Source organism: Otolemur garnettii, unplaced genomic scaffold (assembly GCF_000181295.1).
Source record: "Otolemur garnettii isolate 467f Iridium unplaced genomic scaffold, OtoGar3 scaffold00001, whole genome shotgun sequence".
NCBI classification, from domain to species: domain Eukaryota; kingdom Metazoa; phylum Chordata; class Mammalia; order Primates; family Galagidae; genus Otolemur; species Otolemur garnettii.
The window spans coordinates 72,257,840-72,273,949 of NW_003852396.1; the positions used below are offsets into that span (position 1 = coordinate 72,257,840).

The window sequence follows — 16,110 nt, forward strand, 5'->3', positions numbered from 1 at the left end:
AAAAAAAAAAAAAAAAAAGATAGTACTTTTTTTATGTGGTTTGCCAGCCTCCAATTCCTATTCACTTATGGTGAGTTTCAAGTATGGATAGTTTTAAGATGTGGTCAGTTTCCATGACTACTAAATAAAATATGAATTTCTCATGTTACTTTAAGACTGTTTGTGGGAGATCTTGATTTGGGTCTTCGCATCTTCTGAGGAGTGCATTATAGTTTAGTAGCCTCTCATCTGAACTCTGCAAAGGTAGTGATTTAGGATAATAGCCTGGGTTTTCTTCCTCTTTCTCTATCAGTCAATACTTAGAGACTGTTAATGCCTTCTTTTGCTTTTCTTCTGTCAGATGGAAAGAAGGGGTGGCAGAGGTAGAATAACCTTTATAAACTTTTTCTGGCAGAGTACCATGATCCTAGATTAAAGTAGGAGCCAGAAGACTAAGGTTCAGGATGGGCTCATGCCTGTAATCCTAGCCCTCTGGGAGGCTGAGGCGGGTAGATCTCCTGAGCTCAGGAGATCAAGACAAGCGTGAGTGAGACCCCGTCTCTCAAAAGTAGCTGGGTGTTGTGGCAGACACCTGTACTCCCAGCTACTTGGGAGGCTGAGGCAAGAGGATCACTTGAGCCCAAGAGTTTGAGGTTGCTATGAGCTATGATGCCACTGCACTCTACCAAAGGTGACAGAGTGAGACTCTGTCTCAAAAACAAAACAAAGAAACAAAAAAATGAAGACTAAACCCTAGAAATCCTCAAGGCAAATTTATATGACAGATAAGATGTTTATATGAAGAAACATCAGTCCCTGTGACCTAAATTAAGCTACCTAATCTCTCAATATCATAATTTCTCTGCTTTTAAAAGGATAATAGCAATTCCAGTCTCTACCTTCCTCTAGAGTTTGGAAGAAATTTAGTGAGATAATGAATTTAAGTCTATTCTTACAAGCAACATATTGATGATTTTTTAGGAGAATGAACTATTTGAGGTCCCTAAGAAGCCTGAAAATCTGTTACCTCTTCCACTATTGAAATAGGACTATTGTCAAAAGCTAATCCTGTGCCAAAAAGTAAGCCATTTATTCTGTGCCTAGGTCAGGTCCAATGTGAAAAAAAAGATTTTTTGATCTTTTGGAATAAATATTACTAACTAGATAGGCACAAAGATGTCCTTTTTTCTTTCAGTGTTCCTTTTTTTCTTTTTAAGTCAGAACAGAAGTGCAATTGTGTTTGATGGTTCACTTTGGGGAAATGTTAGGTTCAGTCTGAAACACTTAAAATCAGATATATATATTTTTAAAACCTCTCATTCTAGAGATGCATACTCAGCGGAGACAATATTGCCCTCAAAGGGTCAAAAATTGGTTCTCTCGGAGGCAAAAAAAAGATACTATAATGGTTTATGGCTCTCTAGTACACGAAAAAGATATATAGAATGTATGTGATATTAAAATTTCATGGAGAGGTTGGGCACCTGTAGCTCAGTGGCTAGGGTGCCAGCCATATACACCAGAACTGGCAAGTTTGGGCGGTGCCTGTGGCTCAAGGATAGGGCACCAGCCCCATATACCTGGAGTGGCAGGTTCAAACCTGGCCCTCACCAAAACTGCAAAAATAAATAAATAAATCCAAAAAGAAAAAAGAAAAAAAAAAAAGAACTGGCAAGTTTGAATCCAGCCTGGGCCTGCCAAATAACAATAACAACTACAACCAAAAAATGGCCAGGTGTTGTGGCAGGCGCCTGTAGTCCCAGCTACTTGGGAGACTGAGGCAAGAGAATTGCTTAAGCCCAAAAATTTGAGTTTGCTGTGAGCTGTGATGGCACAGCACTCTACCCAGGGCGACATAGTGAGACTCTTCTCAAAAAAATAAATAAAACAAAATAAAATTTCATGGAGACCAGTCTGCCGCAGTAGCTTACACCTGTAAGCACTCTAGGAGGCCACAGCACGTGAATTGCCTGAGTTCACAGGTTCAAGACCATCCTAAGCCAGAGTGAGACCTCATCTCTAAAAATAGCCAGGTACTGTGGTGGGTGCCTATGGTCTCAGCTACTTGGGGAGGCTGAGGCAAGAGAATCACTTAAGCCCAAGAGTTTGAGGTTGCTGTGAGCTGTGATGCCACTTCACTCTACCAAGAGCAACAAAGTGAGACTCTGTCTCAAAAAAAAAAAATTTCATGGAGGGGGTAGGCAACTAGGAATAAATATCTAAAATAGTTGGGGAGGGCAATAATAATGAGAAAAAGACTGAGAATCTTTGCTCTAATCTAGAATACACATGCAGCTATCAAACACATTTGACCCTAAGCATGGGCAAGCTGCACATTGTCAGGTCAGATAAAGATTGCTATTGATTATTCCTTCAGTCTGAGAGGAACTGAGTTCATAGTAAACTTGAAAGAAGATGAAATCTGTACCCTAAGGGGTAATGATTTCAGACAAACAACTTAAACATAAAGTCTACACGTTAGAACCAGTACTTTGTACTAAATAAAATGTGGTTAAATCTTTAAGGTAAGAGGTTTCCTTTTTTTCTTGCCTCTTTAGCCTTACAGAAAGGCACATCAAGGGTAGGAATGATCTTCAAAGTGTTTCACAGAAAAAGCTAAATTGAGAGAAAGGAGAGGGTGTGGGCCCCAAAGGCAGGAAGGGAATAATTGTCTAAATAGTAATGTAAAGTGTGAAGCATTGAAAATAAGCAAATTGGTGGAAATTGATGTTTAAGTATTACAGAAATTTTAAGTTTGCTATTACTGTTAGTATTAATGAACATTTATAAATGTATAAACATTTATAAATCCTAAGTAATCCAAAGTATTTTTCCTTCCATTCCCTTCATACATGTTAGATAGGTTTTTCATATACTTAGAACAGAGGGGACAATCCAAAACTGACTTTCTTTGTACAACGAAATTGGGAAGAGGCCTGTGTTCTGTTGGGCTTAGCAGCCCTGAAACACTAGAATAGCCATATTAAACCATATATTATTAGGCCTGGCCTAATGGCTCACATCTGTAATCCTAGCATTATGGGAGGCCAAGGCAGGAGGATCCCTTGAGCTCAGGAGTTCAAGACCAGTCCGAGCAAAGCGAGACCACTTCTCTTCCAAAACACAGAAAAGTTATCTGGAAGTTGTGGTAGGTGACTATACTCCAGCTATTTGGAAGGCTGAGGCAAGAGGATTGCTTGGGCTTAATAGTTTGAGGTTGCAGTGAGCTAGGCTGATGCCATAGTGCATTAGCCTGTGCAACAGATTGACACTCTTATCTCAAAACAAAACAAAGCAAAATATATATATACACACATACACATACGGTGGCCATAAAGTTCATGTGCAATTTAACATAAATTTAACTTATGGCTACCCTATATTTCTTCCTTATTGAGTCAGCCTGTTCTTTGATATACCTATGCATAACTTGGAAAAAACAGAAAAAGAGATTATTTCTCCCTGCTTATGCATTTCACAGTGATGATTGGGACAATAAGTACTCTTTTTCTGAGCCAAGTAATTAATAAGTATTACTTATTATGGGCATTTAACTGCCTTACAGAAATCCAACTCAGTTCCCTGCCTGTTGATTTCTTAAGATCATAGAATAAAATGGAATGAATTCTAAAGAGCCCTTCAGGCTCCCTGACAACCATGTTGTCCACTCATCTCTGTCTTCCACCCCATTTCCAAAACCTGACATACTGTCTTTTTCATAGTTTCTTAGAGCCCCACCCTTCAGCTTCTCTTTGTTACCCACTGGGTGGGTATAACAAACCTCAATCACACTGTAGCCCCAGCAGCTGGGCTTCTCTCTCCCTCATTACATTGCAGACATTCTTTTCACATCATTTTGTCCTCTCTACTGCATTCCCTCCATTTGGCTTCATTCCCTCAGTGCAAACTTCTGTTTCAAGGGACAGGAGTTTGCCAAGGAGATGCTGGCAGAAAGGGTCCAGTTCTCTCCTTTCTATCTGAAGAGCCGTGTCACTCATTAGCATATGAGAAGAATGGTTGTAAATAAACATCAAATGAGGTTAACGAGCTGTAGCTCATCAATATTAATGAAGTCCACCTCACAGCCTTGGAGTGAGGTGCCGATGGCTCTAATCACAAGAAGCAGTTTCATAAGGCCCCAGTTATAGACAGGAAAGGTTAGCCTGTTGGAATGTTTGTCATTTAATGACCCCAGGAATGCTCCAGAGAAAGGCTATCTGATACCAGATCAGTGCTTGCAAGCCCATCTTATATTCAGATTACATCTGTTTTTCTCAACAGGTGGAAACCTAGAAGAATAAAGCTGTATCTGCTAAGTCAGAATCTAGGATGGGAATACTTATTGTCAGTTTGCAGTTCCCAAGTCAAAAATGAGGAGCCCAGAGTACCAGGATTTGATCTCTCATTGCCCTTTCATCAGTAACTCTATAGAATCCATACTCTTATTTCCAATTTTAGTGAAGGAAGATCTGGGGACCTTCTAAGCCCAACTTCGTAAGAAATCAAGAAACTTCCAGGCTCGGCACCTGTGGCTCAAGTGGCTAAGGCACCAGCCACATACACCTAAGGTGGCGGGTTCGAAGCCCGGGCCCGCCAAACAACAATGACGGCTGCAACCAAAAAATAGCTGGGAGTTGTGGCGGGTGCCTGTGGTCCCAGTTACTTGGGAGGCTGAGACAGTAGACTTGCTTGAGCCCAGGAGTTGGAGGTTGCTGTGAGCTGTAATGCCATAGCACTCTACCCAGGGGGACAGCTTGAGGCTCTGTCTCAAAAAAAAAAAAAAAAAAAGAAACTTCCATTTCATATGGCTCATAAGCAAACCACTAATTAGTTCCCTCTATGAAGACCATGTTTGATTCCTATGCCTATATTTAAAGAATTCAAACAATAATAAGTTAGTGAACACTTACTGTGTCCCAAGCATGGTACTAGACATCTTTGATATGTTATACAAGATGTATAATCCTGTACTGGGTGTGGTGGCTCACGCTTGTAATCCCAGAACTTGGGAGGCTGAGGCGGGTGGATTGCCTCATGAGGGTATTACCATTTTACAGATTAAGAAGTTGAAGCTCACAGATCTGATGTCAGATGCCTAAGATCACACATCTAACTATTAAGTGGAGCTCAGATCTAGATCTGTCTGACTAGAATAAAGCCCATGTTCTTTTTTTTTAAGACAGATCCCAGACTAGAGTGCAGTGGAGTCATCATTGCTCACTGCAACCTTAACTCTTGGGCACAAGCAATCTGCCTGCCTCAGCCTGCCAAGTAGCTGGGAGTAGAGGCATGCACCATTATACCAGACTAATTTTTTATGCTCTGTGGGGGTAGAGTCTCACGATGTTGTTCAGGCTAGTAGAAGAGACGCAGGCATTTAATCACAACACTCTATGGCATCTCAGTCAGTCACATAAAGCATGTGAGCTTCTGTTTTGCTCCTTCCCTTTGGTAAGATTCATGCCCTTCTCCAATTCAAGAGATTAAAGGCAAAGTGGTTCTCTAAAAATAGAATTAATTTATTAATTAATTTTTTGGACACAGAATGTTACTTTGTTGCCCTTGGTAGATTTCCATAGTGTCATAGCTCACAGCAACCTTAAAATCTTGGGCTCAAGAGATCCTCTTGCTTCAGCCTCCCACGTAGCTGGGACTACAGGCCCCTGCCACAACACCCGGCTAGTTTTTCTATTTTTAGTAAAGATGGGATCTTGCTCTTCTGACCTTGTTCTTGAACTCCTGAGATCAGGCATTCCGTCTGCCTCAACTTCCTAGAATGCCAGGATTACAGGATTGAGCCACCTTGCCCACCTAGAATTAATTTTTTTAAGTCAAAGCACCTCTTTGAAATTATTTTTAGAAAAGAAATTTTCATTAAATGTGTTTTTCTTGGTATGTACATTTGGAGCCAGAGGAATATATGCTTTAAGAATGTCTGTGTATCGCTCAGCACCTGTAGCTCAAGAGGCTAAGGTGCTAGCCTTATACACCAGAGCTGGTGCATTTGAATCTAGCCTGGGCCTGCCAAACAAAAATGATAACTACAACGAAAAAATAGCCGGGTGTTGTGGTGGGTGCCTGTAGTCCCAGCTACTTGGGAGGCTGAGGCAAGAGAATTGCTTAAGCCCAAGAGTTAGAGGTTGCTGTGAGCTGTGACACCCCAGTACTCTACCAAGGGTGACAGCTTGAGGCTCTGTCTCAAAAAAAAAAAAAAATGTGTGTGTTGTGCATGTGCACACACATTGGGTAGTAGTGATACTGATTTATCCACTTTGTGATCCACATGAGTTCCTTTTATGATTAAGCACACACCTATACCTTGCAAAAAATCAGCGACTATGGAACACAGAGAAAGCCACCTGGCTCCTATGGCTTAGTTGAGCCTATGATCCTATCCTCAATTATGTTGTTTCAACAACTGAACCCTTGATTTAATACTTAAAGGTCATACTATCAACTTTTTAATCTATGCTTTCCTTGGGGGTGGCAAGGAGCATCTGATGCTTTATCAAGTGGTTGTTATCACAAAAACTATACTTAATTGTAAAGAAATCATAGTGAAAAGATCTGAATGTGAAAAAGCCACTTCTCTTTCTTCTGCTTTTCTCCTTAAATACTCGGGGACCTTACTTGATCATTTTTACTTAGGCTAACCGCCCAGGAATGTTTCCCCAGAATGGCACCCAAAGCCCACCCATGCAGGAACTCTTCCTGCCACCAAGGTAACCAAGACTAGGAAGCAATTGAAACTGGGCCTTCCTTTCCCAGGCCTGTGGCTGTCAACTTGGCTCAGAAAGAGGCAGACTGATGACTTTGTCGCACTACCACCCAGTTCTCATTTGAGCCTGGTCACATGGCTGTGCCTTCTTATGGCCAAAAAAGGATAGGCTGTTTCCCGTTCTTTGCACCCTGGGTTTGGCTTGGGCATCGTTAGATGAAACCATCAGGACCCCCAAACCTTGAACCTTTTCCAGAGGCAAATTGCATGCAGTGCTGGGAAGGAGGGGCTGTGCAGTGGAGCAACGGATGGTGTGCAGTTGGGATGTTTGCAAGAGCCAAGGGGTTAGTTCATTGCTGCTTTGTATACTCAGGCACACCAGAAAACTCAGATTAATAGGCTGTTTATTCTTCAGCATGTTCCTTGAATCAAAGGCTCTGGATGGTATTATTGAAGAGTGTTTGTGAGAGCGCCCTGGAACACTCCTCCTGGGCTCCGCTCACTGAAGAGGAACGATTGAGTCCTTTCATTTCCCGGGCAGCATCCCTCTCGCTCTGCTCATTGCTCACTGTAGGATAAAGGTCTACGGAACCTTTGTTAGAAACAGAATCTTTTGTTCTGTCTTTATGAGATCCCATTACCTACAGCACCTTGGTCTGTAAGAATCTAATTATTTAATGTTCTTGTCTTTGAGCTACCTGAACTTAATGAATACAATCTACTCTATCTCAAGTAGCTGTTTTGTTTTGTTTTGTTTTTGGCTGTTTGGCACCAGTTCTCTGTTAGGGGAATGGTTATTTTTCATGGTTATTTAAAGGAGTTTTTCCAGGAGAGAAGGAAACAGCTACCTGAACACTGTAAAGCAAATGAATATGTTTTCTATTAGAAGATCCTGAAATGAATGACATTTCCTCAGACTTTGAAGTTGAAGTATATTAAATTATGAAAGAATTATTTTCTTCACTCCCACCCCATGCAGTAGAGATTTATATTAGAGAAGGTGGAAAAAAATTAGGAGAGAAACTGCTTCTCATCTGTTCTCCCATTTCCCTTTTGGCAACATGCTGGCAGGTGAGTGATCATGTAGCCTGTTCCCTCTGGCAGATATTCTCTGTAGCCTGGAAATACTGTATTTCAGGCCTCCACAACTTTTTGGGTTTTTTTTTTGTTTCTAGAGACAGAGTCTCAGTTTGTCGCCCTCAGTATGACATCATAGCTCACAGCAACCTCTAACTCTTGGGCTCAAGTGATTCTCTTGCCTCACCCTCCCAAGTAGCTGGGACTATAGGCGCCTGTCACAATGCCCAGCTATTTTCTAGAGACAACTTTTGCATGCATGCACACAAACACACACACTCATGTACCACACAACTATACCCATCCTATGTATCCCCTTAATACACAGGCATCCAGTCTATTGCAGAGGTACTTGAAGTTCACTCATCATTATACACAGTGTATTCAGCACATAATAGGTACTCTTACATATCAAACAAAGCCAGTACAAATAATAAGCAGTAATTTTGACTCTGGTACAACTCTTAATTACCACAGTCGTAGGCCTAAAAATGAAATCAGAGTTATATATCTGGGGTTAGAACTCTAGAAACTATCTGGCATCCTATAGTCCAAGGTACCACCAGTGAGGTGCACCTTGGAGCAGTGGGAGCTCTCTCTCTAAAAGACACTGTCCCCTAGTTTCCCTCCCAAACCAGCACAGCTGTTTGGATGAGGACTATTTGCCGTATATACACTGCGACTAAGATATATATACACACCCTGGCATTCCGCCTGATTCCTTCTGTGAAGTCCATCTGTTTATCCAGTTCCAAATCCCAGAAGGCAGTCACCAAAAAGTAAATAGTGAAAAGGGACAGGTTTTTTTCTTTCTTTTCTTGATAAACACGTTCCAATGAACAAAACAGATTTTGCAAACACATTCCTTCTAGTAAATCTTATCTCACAGCTGTGTGAGAAAGGCTTAGAGGAGAGAAGGATGGGTGCAAAGGGTCCCAGGACCTGATTAGAAGAAATAGGAAGTTCAGAAATCCACAAGGCAGGGGATAATTCAGTACTGTCTACTTCTTAGAGGATGGAAATTTGTTTTTTTTCCCTCATTCTCACTCCTCATCCTAAACCTGTGATCTTTGGTGGTCTTACCAAAGATAAAGTACTGGCTGCAGGTATCAGCTTCTTTAGCTGAAATGCAATCTGTCCAAACTTTATCTTTAGAGGATGTGTCCTGCACTTCTGATGTCCCCTCGTCCCCTCCCACTAACCCTGCTGTCATCCACTCCAATTGTAATGGTCCCCTGGATTCAGACAATGGTGTATTGCCTCAAAGCACCCCATTCGGCCTGTCTCTGCATCACGTCCACCCCTTTGGCTAGAAAAATGAGAGACTGAGCTCAGATCAAGAACTTGGATTCTGAAGATTAGGACAAGCACAAGAAATTGACCTTTTGCCTCAGAGGCGGCTGGATGTTTGTGTGTCTCTGTTCGATGTCAAATTGGCTCACTGAACCATTCAGGAGTTGTTTTTTAAAAATGTTCTCCTCACTCCTCATTTGCGGGTCAGATGCTTTGGATAATCCAGTGGAATTCTCTCTGCTTCACTGCTGGTTGCTGCCAGACACAGAGTGCTAAAATCCTGTCAGTTGGTGACTCGAAATGATGATGTGTGAAACAGTGCTGCGATTTGGACATCCTGCACTCATTCACGGAGACTGCTTTGCCAGTTAACCATAATAGTGAAATGTGACAGCACTGAGAGAAGTACAATTTCTACAGCCCTTGTCTTATCTTTATTCTGGGAACAAAGTACCTGCCTATGTCCCCACCCTCCCCAATGGCAGTATGTAGCTCCAGTAATCCATAAGCCTCAGAATTGTGTTTCATTCAGTATTGTCCCTTTCCTAGGCCTCATAAAGGATGTCTGTAACAGATTGCAAAATGCCAGAGACAGAGAAACAGCACTTGTGTGCAGAATAGGGAAGTGGGAACAAAACACTCTTGCTGCTGGTTCCTGTCTCCTAGTCTTTGCACTTGAGGTCCCTTCTTTCCCCAGATCGCATGGCTGGCTCCTTCTGCTCTGGTGAGGTCTCAGCTCAAATGGTACTTTCTCAAAGTTGTCATCCCACCCCATCTGTGATCCGTCAGTCACTCTGTTTTACATTATTCTGTTTTACTTATGTTATCATCCTTCTCACCTCCTAAAAGTATTTATTTCTTTGGCTACCCTGCCATACACACACACACACACACACACACACACACACACACACACAGACACTAGAGGTGAATACCATAAAAACAGGGATTTTTGCCTGTCTTACCTATTTCTCTTTCCCCAGAATTTAGCATAGTCCCTGGAAGACAGTTGACACTTAACATTTAAAGGTAAGAATGTAGCAATTAAAAACTCCCAAAGCAAATGTACATGGTTACTATCAGGAAGTGTTAAAGGTAGACAGACAAATAGCTCGAGGAATGGAATGAAAATATACCGTTTCTTACACTGATTTTAATGTCTTATTAATAATTACAATTAAATGTATTGAGTAAAAAGTAAATAAATAATTGTGTTGAGTAAAAAATCACATAAATTCAGTTGCCTTTCATTTCTTCTGACTCATACTTAAACTGTTCTCTATTGAGCAGGTTAAGTCAGGGTCATGGAGACGAAGTACTACAAATTTCCTTGCCAGACTGGCATAATTGAGGCCACAAAGGCTGCCCATTTCCAGATTTCCATTGGACTGGTTTTCCCTAAGGCAAGTGCCAGAAGAAACTGGTACAACAATTTAAAGCAGTTTAAAGCCCAGCCTGGATATCTTCACCCAGGTTTTATTCCATTGCTCCCTGCCTGCAGTTCCCAAAGGGACAACATTCCTGCCTACACCTTGGGGGCCTCGCAGCTCCTTCAGTTGTGAAAGCCATGGAGGACGAGTTGGGTGTGTCTTAGCTCTGACCTGCCCAGTGTGAGACTGTATGACCAATACTTTTTTTTTTTGCCTAGCAGACACATGGCACTTGTCTCCTCAGAAGTCCTTCACCCAAATGAGAATTACTAGCTTCTCAGATGTTATCCTTTGTCTTGTTGGGGCAAGATCAGTGTCTAGTGTCAAGAGAGATACTAAAGATAATAGAGCCTCCACCAAGAAAGGAGATACTTTTGCCTGAATCTCTTAATTTGTTTTTCCTCTATACAAGTGCATTCATGTTGCTGGGCTCCCTGGCTTACTCCCTAGCAGTTTGTAGTCATTATTATCATGACTCTGTGGTCTCATTGATTTTACAATGGGTTTCAACTGCCATAGGTGACTCTTCCATGCTCCACTGCTTTTTCTCTTACATTGCTAACAACTCTCCTGTGGGTTTCAGCCTTTAGCCACGCCCACCCCACTCCACACCCTACCCCTTCCCTGTCTTTTATTGATGCTGTGTTGACTTTGCATGCTTCTGTTAGTTCAGTTTTCTGAGCACCTGCAGAGAATTAACCATCTCTCCTTGCTGCTGGGAATCACCCATGCCTTTGATCTATTTGATTTCTGTTCTTTTGGAAATGTTGAAGGACTCTCTGACCCCACCAAAGTACATAAAACGTCCTGCAGCCTGACCTTCGAGACTAGCTCTGTTTAGAGACAGAAGAAATTCATGTAAATACAGATGTAGATACCATTTATTAATGTTTACCATATACCATATATCTCACTTAATCCTTGCTTATAGGCCTAAAAGGCCCTACATGAACAGGCCAAATTTTTCCTCTAACCCCATCTCTTATTTTTTTCCTCACTTATTCTCTTGGCTATAGCCACAGTGGCTTCCATGCTATTCTTCTTACCCTGCCTTAAAGAGGCAGTTTCCCTCTTTAAGATGTTTGCAGTGGCAGGCCGGTGCGGGGGCTCACACCTATAATCCTAGCACTCTGGAAGGCTGAGGCAGATGAATTGCCTGAGCTCAGGAGTTTGAGACCAGCCTGAGCAAGAGCAAGACTCCTATCTCTAAAAATAGCCAGGCATTATGGCAGGCGCCTGTAGTCCCAGCTACTGGAAAGGCTGAGCCCAAGAGTTTGAGGTTGCTGTGAGCTATGATGATGGCATGGCACTCTACCCAGGGCAACAGAGAGAGACTCTGTCTAAAATTATAAATAAATAACAAGTAATTGACATGCCCCAGATTATTTTTCTAGTAACTTAATGGAGCTGGGATATGAACCCAGGGCTAACTAACACCTAAAAATGTGTTTTCAACTATGAGGTCAATCCTAATAGTTGCCTGAGCTATATATTTAAAGGCAGATTCAATGGCCTTCCCTGACTTCTCATATAATTTAACTCATCTAGGTATTTAAACATCATTTTTATATGCATAAATTATTTTATTAAGCTAGAAAACACAGTTGCCTTCAGGGCCCATTGAAATGTACCCTAAATGCATTCAGATTGTATTTTAAATATTTTTTTCTGCTTCTCTATTCTGTCATGCTGTTAATGCCTAATTTCTTATTGCTGTCCTTGCACCTGCCTTTTTTAGTTCCTTTTCCTATCCTGGCTTACTTTGTCTAGTCCATATTGGGCTTAGAAACTATTACATGTGGCTAAGCTTATTAAAAACTGTGAGTATAAGCAGAGTGTATCTCAGAAGCCTGTCAATGAGCCACATAAGCTTTAAGGTATAAACTTTGTGAAATCTGTTTTGCCTATTTAGAGACATATTAGCATTTAGATATTTGATACTGTCTATTAGTAAAATTGTAAATAGAGTAGATGTTATTGTGTTGGGTACAGACAACATGGAAAAAAATTTTTTTTATTCTCAGTTGATGCTAGTCTATCCTGTGACTTCACAAATTGAAAGAGCCTTAAGATAGCCAGGTATTGTGGCAGGCACCTATGGTCCCAGCTACTTGGGAGGCAAAGGCCAGAGAATCGCTTAAGCCCAAGATTTTGAGGTTGCTGTGAGCTGTGATTCCATGGCACTCTACCAAGGATGACATAGACTCTGTTTCAAAAAAAAAACTTAATAGTCCTTCTTTTTAAAGACTTTTGACATTTTCTCATTGCTCATACTTTTGTTTTCTTTCTTTTTCTTTTTTTCTGAGACTGTCTCAACTGTGTTGCCCTCAGTAGAGTGCTGTGGCATCACAGCTCACAGCAACCTCAAACTCCTGAGCGTAAGCAATTCTCTTGCCTCAGACTCCCAAGTAGTTGGGACTACAGGCACCCAACACAGCACCCAGCTATTTTTTTGTTGCAGTTGTCATTGTTGTTTAGGTGGCCTGGGCTGGGTTCGAACTCACCAGCCTGGGTGTATGTGGCCGGTGCCCTGCCCACTAAGCTATGGGCACTGCTCTGTTTTTTTAATTTTTAAAATAGGTTATATGAAGTCTGACAATTAAATTCACAAACTCATCCTAGAAAAAGTGCTGCGTACCTCATTGCTGAATATCACTGTGGTCACCAGTTAGCCAAGAGGAGTACTTTGAAGGTGACCATAGTGATATTCAGCAATGAGGTACACAGCACTTTTCTTAGGATGAGTTCACAAACTTAATTGTCAGGCCTCATATGACAATAGCTCTGATGGCCTTTCCAGAAAGAGAGTTCTAAAATTGCTTTGAAGGGTGGACTAGGTTCTAGGACTTCCCAGGAGAAATGCTTTGAAAGTGACTAAGTGATATTGAGCAATAAGGTATGTAGCACTTTTTCTAGGAAGAATTTGTTTGCAAACTTAATTGTTCAGCCTTATATGTGAACATAACAAAACTCAAAAGATAAAAGGGTATATACTTTAAAATATATTTTATGGGACGTGCCTGTGGCTCAGTGAGTAGCGCGCCAGCCCCATATACCAAGGGTGGTAGGTTCGAACCCGGCCCCAGCCAAACTGCAACAAAAAATATTTGGGCATTGTGGTGGGTGCCTATAGTCCCAACTACTTGAGAGGCTGAAGCAAGAAAATCACCTAAGCCCAGGAGTTGGAGGTTGCTGTGAGCTGTGACTCCCTGGCACTCTACCAAGGGCAATAATGTGAGACTCTGTCTCTAAAAAAAAAAAACTAAAATATATTTTATGGCTTGGCGCCTATAACACAGTGGTTATGGCACCAGCCACATACACTAAGGCTGGCAGGTTCAAACCCAGCCTGGGCCAGCTAAGCAACAGTGACAACTGCAACAGAAAAATAGCTGAGCGTTGTGTTGGGTGCCTATAGCCCCAGCTACTTGGGAGGCTGAGGCAAGAGAATTGCTTAAGCCCAAGAATTTGAGGTTGCTGTGAGCTCTGACACCACAGCACTCTACCAAGGGTAACAAAATGAGACTCCGTCTTGAGCAGCACCTGTGCCCAGTGGGTAGGGGACTGACCCCATATACTGAGGGTGGTGGGCTCAAACCTGGCCCTGGCCAAACTGCAGCAAAAAAATAGTCAACCACTGTGGTGGGCACCTGTAGTTCCAGCTACTCGGGAAGCTGAAGCAATAGAATCACCTAAGCCCAGGAGTTGGAGGTTGCTGTGAGCTGGGACACCATGGCACTCTACTAAGGGCAATAAGGTGAGACTCTTGTCTCTAAAAACAAAATAAGTAAATAAATAAAATGAGACTCTGTCTCAAAATAAATAAATAAATAAATAAAATATATCTTATTTAATCTAATCAGCCATGATCATTTATATGTGAGGCATGACAGAGGAAGAAACTAAGGCACAAAGAGTTGGTGCTTAATAATTAAAGGCCACTCATCAATGAGGAAACCAGGTAGCTAATCCAAACTTAAGTAAGGCTGGGCTTTGTCTTTTTGAATACTTGTGCTTAAAAGAAATAGGATGGATTTATCTTTTGATGCCATTGGGCTAGTCTTCATCTTTTTCTTGTTATTTTTAGTTATTTATTAGTTTAAAAAATTATTTTAAAACAGGGTCTCACTCTGTTGCCTGAGCTAGAGTACAGTGTGTCATCATAGCTCACTAAAACCTCAAATTCCTGGGCAGTACACCTGCGTCAGCCTCCCAAGTTGCTGGGACTACACAGGTGCATTCCACCACACCTGGTCTTTTTTTTTTTTTTTTGAGACAGAGTCTGAAGCTGTTGCTCTGGGTAGAGTGCTCTGGCATCATAGCTCACAGCAACCTCCATCCTCTTGCCTCAGTTTTTTCTATTTTTAGTAGAGATGGGGGTCTTGATTTTGCTCAGGCTGGTCTCGAACTCTTGAGCTCAAGCAATCCACCCACCTCAGCTTCCCACAGTGCTAGGATTACAAGGTGTGAGCCACTGTGCCTGATCCAATTTTTTTTTAAAGATGGGGTCTTGCAGAGTTGCTCAGGCTGGTCTCAAACTCCTGGCCTCAAGTGATCTTCCCATATCAGCTTCTCAAAGTGCTAGGGTTACATTTGTAAGCCACTGTGCCCGGCCTTCCTTTTCTTTTTGTATGCCTTCCAGTCCCAATGAAAGATAAGGATCAGGGTTCAGAAAGCCTAACTCTGGTGTCATTTACCAGGATAAAGAACACTATCATTTGGTTCACATTTTTATAAAATAAGATGAGTAATTCACTCACATTACAGGCAAAGGATCCTTTACCAGAAACACTTTACTTTGAAAAACAAAGCTGATGGCTTTAAGGAACAGTAACTGCTAACATAATTTCCTTTCCCATCCAGTCCCGGAAGAGTCAGACACTTTCTCTAGCTGCCTGTTTCTCTTACCCACACATATACATATAATTATAGATATGTTACTGTGTATGCCCACAAAAGACAGACAACAGCAGGAAAGACAAAGGTGAATTCATCTTAAGAGATGTATGTGTTTGTCTATATCCAACCCTCTTTCTGGTTTCTGCTGTTTCTGTTTCCTAAGTCTGTCTTTTTAGTTGATGGGTAGCCATAAAGTCATCATTGTTAGTGGAAGTTAGTGGATTCTGACTACAGAACAGACTGTGGTCTTTATAAACACGCCCACATGCTGGCAACAGCCTTCCCCTGCTCACACACCCATCAAGAACCAGAGAATTTAGATTGTTGTTTTTTTATTTTTAGTCTGTCTTGGTTCAACTCACCCATAGTGAGTAACCCTATTGCCGCTGCTTCTGTTTATATTTATTTAGAAAAGAAAGAAAATGCAATTTAAGCAAGTCGAATGCATAAAGTTGTTCCACTTATTTCTTCTATGGCTTCTTTGGACAATGGAAAGCTTAGAGAAATTATAGTAACTTTTATTAGTTTTTGTTTTCTGTGGCTTGCTTTATTAAGTCCTTGTTGGTCAGTTTTGCTAATAGCTTATGAAATTTCATCCAAGCTGGGTATGGTGCCACATGCCTATAATCCTAGCTACTTGGGAGGCCAACACAGGAGGATCACTTGAGGCCAGGTTCCAGACCAGCCTAAGCAATAGTGAGACCCTATCTCTAA

The 16,110-nt window shown here is 41.6% G+C and overlaps 1 protein-coding gene across 1 annotated transcript in view; it reads left to right on the plus strand.

Moving 5' to 3' along the window:
- The window catches only part of CUNH11orf49 (chromosome unknown C11orf49 homolog), a 189,093-nt gene that overhangs the window by 128,435 nt on the left and 44,548 nt on the right, over positions 1–16,110 (plus strand). The window lies entirely within an intron of this gene.